The following is a 7,695-nucleotide window of genomic DNA, read 5'->3' as shown; positions in this document are numbered from 1 at the left end:
CTTGTTATTTATTAGATAACTGCAATCAAAACAATTATGAGATATCATCTCATGTCTATTAAATTGGCTAAAATGATAAAAGGACAATATGCAAAATATTGGAGGGGATGTGGAAAAACATGAAAATTAATACACTATTTGTGGAACTGTGAACTAATACAGCCATTTTGAAGACCAATCTGGAATTATCCCCAAAGAGTTATAAAATACTTTTTGACCCAGCATTTGATTTATTTGCTAAGGTGATTAAGGAATAAGGAAAAGAACCTATGCATCCTAAAATATTTTTAAAAGGTCTTGTGATGGCAAACAACTAGAAGAAAGGATATTCATCTATTGGGGAAAAGCTAAACAAGTTGTGGTATATGATTGTTGTAGAATACTACTGTGCCAAATGATAAAATAAAAAAGTTAATTAAAAATAAGGAAAGGCTAAAATGAAGTTATGAAGAATGAAATGAGCAGAACTAAGAGAACATTATATACCAGTGATGGGCAACCTTTTGAACTTGGTGTGTCAAAATTCACCCCAAAAATGAGCATAACTTCTTGGGTGTGCCACATCAAGGAAAAAAACAACATAATTTCACTATATTTATAGTTTAAATAACAAAAATGTAAAATTGTAATATATAACTGCATTTAATAAACCAAAATAGTCAAAGTTATATAGGTAGAATTGTCATCTATAGTACACAGAGTGTCTACACTACACTACAGGAAATGTTTCATCCTCAGCATTGACCACATACTTCTCTGTCATGCAGCCACGTTATCAAAAATGACTATGCATGTCCTAGGTTTACCATCACTGTTATATACAGAAAGAGAAATATTGTTTGAAGAATGATTTGTGTATGCCCACCTTCTGAGGAAGAACTGATAAATAGAAATAAGATAGAGTTTTAAATATACAGAAATTTTTTGGTCAAATGATGCCTTCTCTAATGAGGAAAGGAGAGGAGAGAGAGGAAGTTACTTGGGTATTTTAATGTATCAAATTAATAAATTTTAATTAAAAAAAACCTTCAATGACGGCTATTTCCCTGGTAGCCTACAAGAGTGATGATCTTGATGTCTTTGCACTTCTCTAAATCAGGTGCAGTGCAAGCCAGGATAATCAGAATAAAATATTGTGAAGATCAATTATATGTTCCATGCTCACAAATATCCTCTCCTATTTCTGGCTGCACTCTGAACAGGATCATAGCATTATAGCCTCAGAGATAAAAGGAGCCTGGGAGGCCACATAGATTTGATAGATTTCTCCCATCCCATGATTAGTATTTTAAATACATTTCGACTCATATTCTTGAGTATTACTCAAGTACATATTATTCATATACTTGAGTAAGCCTATAATACCATGCTCTGGGGATAAACATTTGCTCTATTAATGATTGCAGTAAAGAATTTAGAGCTACCAGAGATTCTGGAGATAATCTGATTAAACACTTTCATTTTATAGAGAAGTAAACTGGTATCCAAGAAAGTGAAAAGTGTACATTTACATAATATTCAGAAATATACAAACATAACTCTTCCACTCAGAATGCAAGTGGACTTGAATCTCTCTATGAATTCCCTCACAGAAAGTTTTATGTAAGTGATCATCATAGTTATAAAGTAACTCATAGGTCACTAAGCTTGAGACATGAGAGATGTAAGTAATCATTTTAGTATGTGGAGTTAAATAAATCAGAGAATGAAACATACAAACCTTGGGATTACCAAAAGTAAATGGTTGGGAGACCAGTCTATCTCAATATGACCACTGAACATGGGCATCTCATGTGCTCTGGATGAGGAAGTACAATCACAATCATTTGAATGAATGATTGGATGGATAATTGAGTGAATAAAAATGAATTTTCTTACTATATTACATGTTGATGACACAAAGACCAAAGTAAAGAAAATCTTTGTCCTCAAAAGTTCACATTCTGACAGGAAGAAAAGAAACATGTGGAAGTGAGAAATGACTAGGAAAAATATTTTGGTATGGAAAGTTAAATGGATGGTGAGTAGAGATATCTAGGATCAGATTGATGCATCTGTTCTGAAATAATGAAAAAATTGATTTGACTATAGTTTCAAAACTTGAAAGGAAGCTGTAAATGACTACCAAGTGTAAGAATTAAAATAAGGTTTGACTCAATATGAGAGTTGCAAAAGTGAGATTGTGGTTACCATTTATAAAATATTAGCCCTTAAGTAAAAATGACTGTTAGCAGTTTTTATTTACAACAACAAGGTAAAGATACTGAAAGTAAGAAATGTGGGAAGGAGACAGAGCCTTTTCTAGCCCAACCAGTCTAAGTGTTGATCTGAAGAAGTCCAGCTCAGTCTCCAAGGGTAGGGGCAGTGCTTGTGGCCTTTGAGGATATGAACTAGTAAGTGACTTGTGAGCTCTCTTACCTAGTGACTTACCAAGTGCTAAGTAGGGGCACTTTAAATTTTTGATTTGATTAAATTAAAGGCTGTTGATTAATTACATTAAAAATAAACTAAGAGAGTGTAATTCTTTCTTCACAATCCTCTCCCCCACCCCAGTGATTCTATTGGTAAATAAGCATGTTGAAATCTCCCAGATTTACATGCCTAGTCTCCCCAGTGAATCATTTCACATATCCAGCTTATACCACTAAAGATCTTCTAGCAAAAGATACATAAAATATTGAACTTTCTAAGAGAAAATTATAATAGTTGGAGATAAGAGTGAAATAAAAGTGGAAGAGAAAAAAACCAATGATTGGTAGGCACATTGACAAAAAACCAATTAGGGGGCAATCCCCTTTGGCATAAGAGTTTACATTCAGAATAAATGTGTTCAACATCCTTTAGTTCAATTAATTATATCCAAAGTTCATTCTGGATCTTCAATGGAGTGTGTGGTTTCTGTAGCCCTCTTTATGGCACTTTCTCTAAATAGTTCACTTTTTTAATTTGAGGAGTTAACAAGCTTATTTTCCTGAAATTTCTCTCAAGAAATTTTAAATCTTGGATTTTATAAAAGTTATACACAAGAAAAGTGAAAAATGTCTCAAAGTGAGCCTAAAAAGAGCAGGTGACTAAAGTTATCTCTAATCATGAGAGTAGATCTACAAGGTAAGAGTTAAACAGGGAAATGGGTAATTCTTTTGACACTTGCTTTCTGAGAGGACCAATAAATAAACCCAACAATTTTCCATGGTCAAGTATAGTTGAACCTGAGTAACAGAGAAGACTAAAATTCCATTTCTCCCTCTTCAAGGAAATTTACTGGCAGAATATTTTTGTCCCCTCTGGGAAAAAAGGTAGTGATCCTGACACATGTATATTCCAATCAGTAATTCCAGCCTGTAACCTTTTATGCATATGGCTATACCTGTTAGGAGAAGCAAGTATGGAAATGTTTCTATTCCCCAAAGGAGAATAAGGGATAATAGATAGATAGATAGACAGATAGATAGATAAATAGATAGATAGATAGATAGATAGATAGATAGATAGATAGATAGATAGATAGATATGGAGCATTTATTAAGTTCTTACTATGTGCTAAGCTCTGTGCTAAAACTTAGGGATACAAATACAAGATTTGGTTTTGATGACTACTTTAGTGGTTCTTTGTTTTTCTAGGTTGACATAAATGGAGTCCACAGTGAGATTCAAAATTCTGGCTCTCTAGGTTACCTGCTTAGCAGCCTCCAGATGTGTGGTGCTGTGTAAATGGAATTAGTTCATCATCATTCATTGTTAGACTCTAGCCATCAGAAATAATGTCACCCTGCCCAACGAAGGAGAGGGGAAGATTATTTACCCACATGTGACAATAAGTAGCAAATCAAGAACAAGGGACTGCCAAAACAGTTTTGAGGCTGCCATTTGTCCACTTGAAATTAAAGGTGAATTCAGGAAGTGATGAAAGCTGCTATCTTTCAAATATGATGGTAACTTCCTATGAAGGGAGTTGGTGCTTTGAACTTGGTGATGAAGGATCTCTGCTGAGACCTCAGGTGGCTTCTCTCTGAATTGTCACGTGGGTAAGTTAAGCTGACTTCCTTTCTCCTCCCTTGGCATTTCTGGAGGCTCTACTCTCAAGGAGGCCTCTCTTGCCTCTCTAATTGTAAAAAGCCTTGTGGCTAGTAGCCTTTTTTAATCAAACACTGTGCTCCTTTTCTGGGGCCTCTAAATTCTCATCAGGTCTGGACCTCTGGCCTGGGCCAGAGTTTCTCTCTCTCTATTTCCCTACCTTCAACCTTTATAATTGTAAATAAACTTCCATAAAAGCCATCTCGACTTGGGTATATTTTAATTATGGAATCAAGCTAATCCAATTCCTGGTGACCATATCTTAATATCTAGTTTCCCCTCTTTCATTGCCCATGGGAACTCCTTGTTCCAGTCCAAACTCACCTTATCATATTGGCTGTGTAAGTGGAACTCTTGAAATATTTTGGGCAAGAGAACCAAATCTTTAATCAGGAAAAAGATAAATCCATAATAATTTGCCACTACAGAGAGCCAAGAGCCAAATACTACATAGAAAATGTCTGAAACTGCAAAAGATTTCAGGAATTTGAAAGAGGGTGCAGAGTGACCATGTTAAACCAAAAGGATTAACTCTTTTTCTTAACAGCTTTTCTGCTTGATGCCACTAGGGTTTTTTGAGTCTTAGGCAACGGAGGCAACTTGAATTGCTTTATTTCTTAAACATAATTCTTATTTTGGAGAAGTTGTGAGAACCCCAGAAAGTGGCTAGTTCTCCATCTTTTTGTTACCTAACATGTAACCCTTCAAGTTTATCTTAAATATGAAATTGATAAAGCTATTTCCTTCCAAACCTAGAAAATATTTCAAGCCTTAGAATAATTCTTATTTTTTATTTTAAAATTATTCAAATTTTTTCTTTATATGTAAAACAATTTTTAACATTAATTTTAAAAACTTTTGAATTTCAAATTCTCCTTTTTAACCACTCTCCTTCCATCAGCCCTTCTTACCCCTCCCCTCTTCCTGATGTCAACTTGGAAAAACACAGAACTACTGTTGGATTTAAAAATCAGCCTGACAGGCTACTGAACTATTTCTAGCCCGTTCGGTAAGCTGCTTCCTGGCCCCCACCTTGTTCAGTCTCCTGAAACCCCTAGCCTCAAAAGTTTCCCTGTACAGTCTTTCTTATCTTCCCCTGACAGGCCTAAAATCAACTTCCAGGCAAGAAAGTTCCCAAGACATAAATATCTTACCAGAGGCTTTCTGACCCCTGACCCTAACACCCCCCCTTTTCCCCTTTGATGGATGTTTGCCAGATGCTTCCTGACCCCTTTGTCCAGAAACCTTATAAAAACCCTTGGCTAACATATCCAAGGGGTCAGTCCAGGCACGCCTCTCTGCCTAGCAACCCTCGCTATTATTGCTAGTAAAGAATGAGCCTCTTCTTGCATATTGCACTGTCTAAACTGGAGGTTCTATTCGGGTTTAAACAGAGGTCTGAAAGGAATAAAAGTAAATGGCTTTGACATTCAGTTGTTTACATACTGAAAGGTTACTAAAGGACTTAAAGTTATTTGGAAGTTGTGGAATTCAAAATAAAGTTTGTTGAAAATAATTTATTTTGAAGATTTTGGTACATGCTAAATTTTAAATTGTAGGTTATCTCACTTGGTAAAGAGAGATAAGAGACAAGGTTATTAAGTCATAAAAACCTAAATCAAGCCAGGCAGCCTTAGGGTAAATTGCTCATAAACTCTTCCTTGCAAAAAGGAAGGAGAAAGAGAGAAATACTTTTAATTGTTCCACTTTGATACTTAAGAACTGATATAGTAGCACAGTACATAAGTAAGATCTTAAAGAGTTTAAAGATGAATATATTTTAATTGTATGCTTCAGAGGTTTTAAGGAGATGTTCAAGCAAGTAAAAGTTGATAGAAAAGTCATGGATATCTTGTAAAACAGTTTTTGGTTTTTTTGTAGTATAGTTGTTATAGGGGTGCACTCAGGCATTCAGTGAGTGGGGAGGTCTGTCTGAGATCCTCTGGGCTTAGGCTATCAAGGTGTGGCTGGAGGTGTATCTCTTTTGTTACAGGGGCAGGAAGGGAGTTTCCCTGTTCACAGCCTGCCTGAGTTAAGGGGTGCAGGGTCCCTGCCATCTCTGCACAAGAGTGTTTTCCTCCTTATTTATCTTTCCATCAAAAGAGGTTTTAAAAAATATAATAGATTTAAGTGTTTAAATTGATCAAAAATGTTTTTTGGGGTTTAAAATTATAAATAGTTTTTCATCTCAGTATATTAAAATTGACTAACTTCATTATTACATTTGACTTCCTGGTCTTGAAAATAAGATAAGCAGCCTGTGGGTCAAAAGGCTTGCTTTAAGGTTTATAGTGCTTAAAAGGTTTCAAATCTTGAAATTAGAAATAGACCCTGTAATACTACATGCTTTATGATATTCCTTTAAATGTGATTTTATGTAAATTACTGCTAAAACATATGCTTTAAGTATTGTTTGAATGTAAGAAAAAGCTCATTGTAAACCTGACTGTACCATGGGTTTTGTTCAATCCTCAATGGTTACCTCAGTTTACCAATTTGTACTATGAACAGAATCTTATAATAAGCACTATGCTAAAGACACAGTGCCTCAATTCTTTGGAGTTATTGATTAGCATTTGAAGGGATACCAAATGTTATGTTTATTTTGGGGATGGTAACAGTCAGAGAAAGTGAAGAGGTATTAAATGTCCTGAGTATGCAGATTTGTGATGGGTAAACGGAAGTTGTGTTCGGTTTTTTAAGCAGAGGGTTCAAGAGAAAAAGAGAGGTGAAAGAGAGAAAGAGAACAGATAGGGAGGTGAAAGAGAATAGATAGATGTTCTACTCTTATAATTGGATCCTTGACCTAGGGATAATTTCTAAAATTGGTGTATATGGTGTTGGGAAAATCACAAATAGTTCTGGAATTCTCTTGAAAGTTACACAGAAAAGATTCCTGTCTGGCTTGTCTTAGTCTTTCAGATGGCCCAGGTACAGGAGATGATACAGCCCTGATTTATATTAACTGTGGAGCTACTCAATCCAGCACTCCTGTTCCTTAATTCAGGTTTTGTGACTAAAGTGTGATATGTTAATTATTGCCAAAATATATAAGGATAACTGAGTGATTAGCCTTGTAGGAATGTGAAAGGCTTGCTTGAGGGTATAGAAATTGTTTTCAGACTGCTGCTTAGCAGAATTTCTCTGAGCTGTAATGGGAAAGACTTGTCTTTTAAGGAAGGAGAAGGCTTCTGGGATCCAATAGAACACTGTACCCCCATAGTGAAAAAGTTTTTTTTCAGGCAAATTATAGGCAGGAAAATCCCTTTTTGCTTCCACTGTGTACCCTTCCCCTTATTCTTAACCATCTAGCAGCTTTTGTAAAGGAACAAATTAACACCCTTCAGCTTATGGTCCAGCATCATTATTACCAGACAACCCCCACCCTTGATACAGCATGTGCTGACACTAATCTTTAAAGGACCACCTGAGGATGATTCCTCAGGATCAAAAGAAAAAGTAGGGAATGTTGGATTGAATAATCAGCCTGACAGGCTACTGAACTATTTCTAGCCCGTTCAGTAAGCTGCTTCCTGGCCCCCACCTTGTTCAGTCTCCTGAAACCCCCAGCCTCAAAAGTTTCCCTGTACAGTCTTTATTATCTTCCCCTGACAGGCCTAA

The sequence above is a fragment of the Gracilinanus agilis genome, chromosome 1 (genome assembly GCF_016433145.1).
Source record: "Gracilinanus agilis isolate LMUSP501 chromosome 1, AgileGrace, whole genome shotgun sequence".
Taxonomy (NCBI): Eukaryota; Metazoa; Chordata; class Mammalia; order Didelphimorphia; family Didelphidae; genus Gracilinanus; species Gracilinanus agilis.
This window is presented reverse-complemented; position numbering follows the sequence as displayed.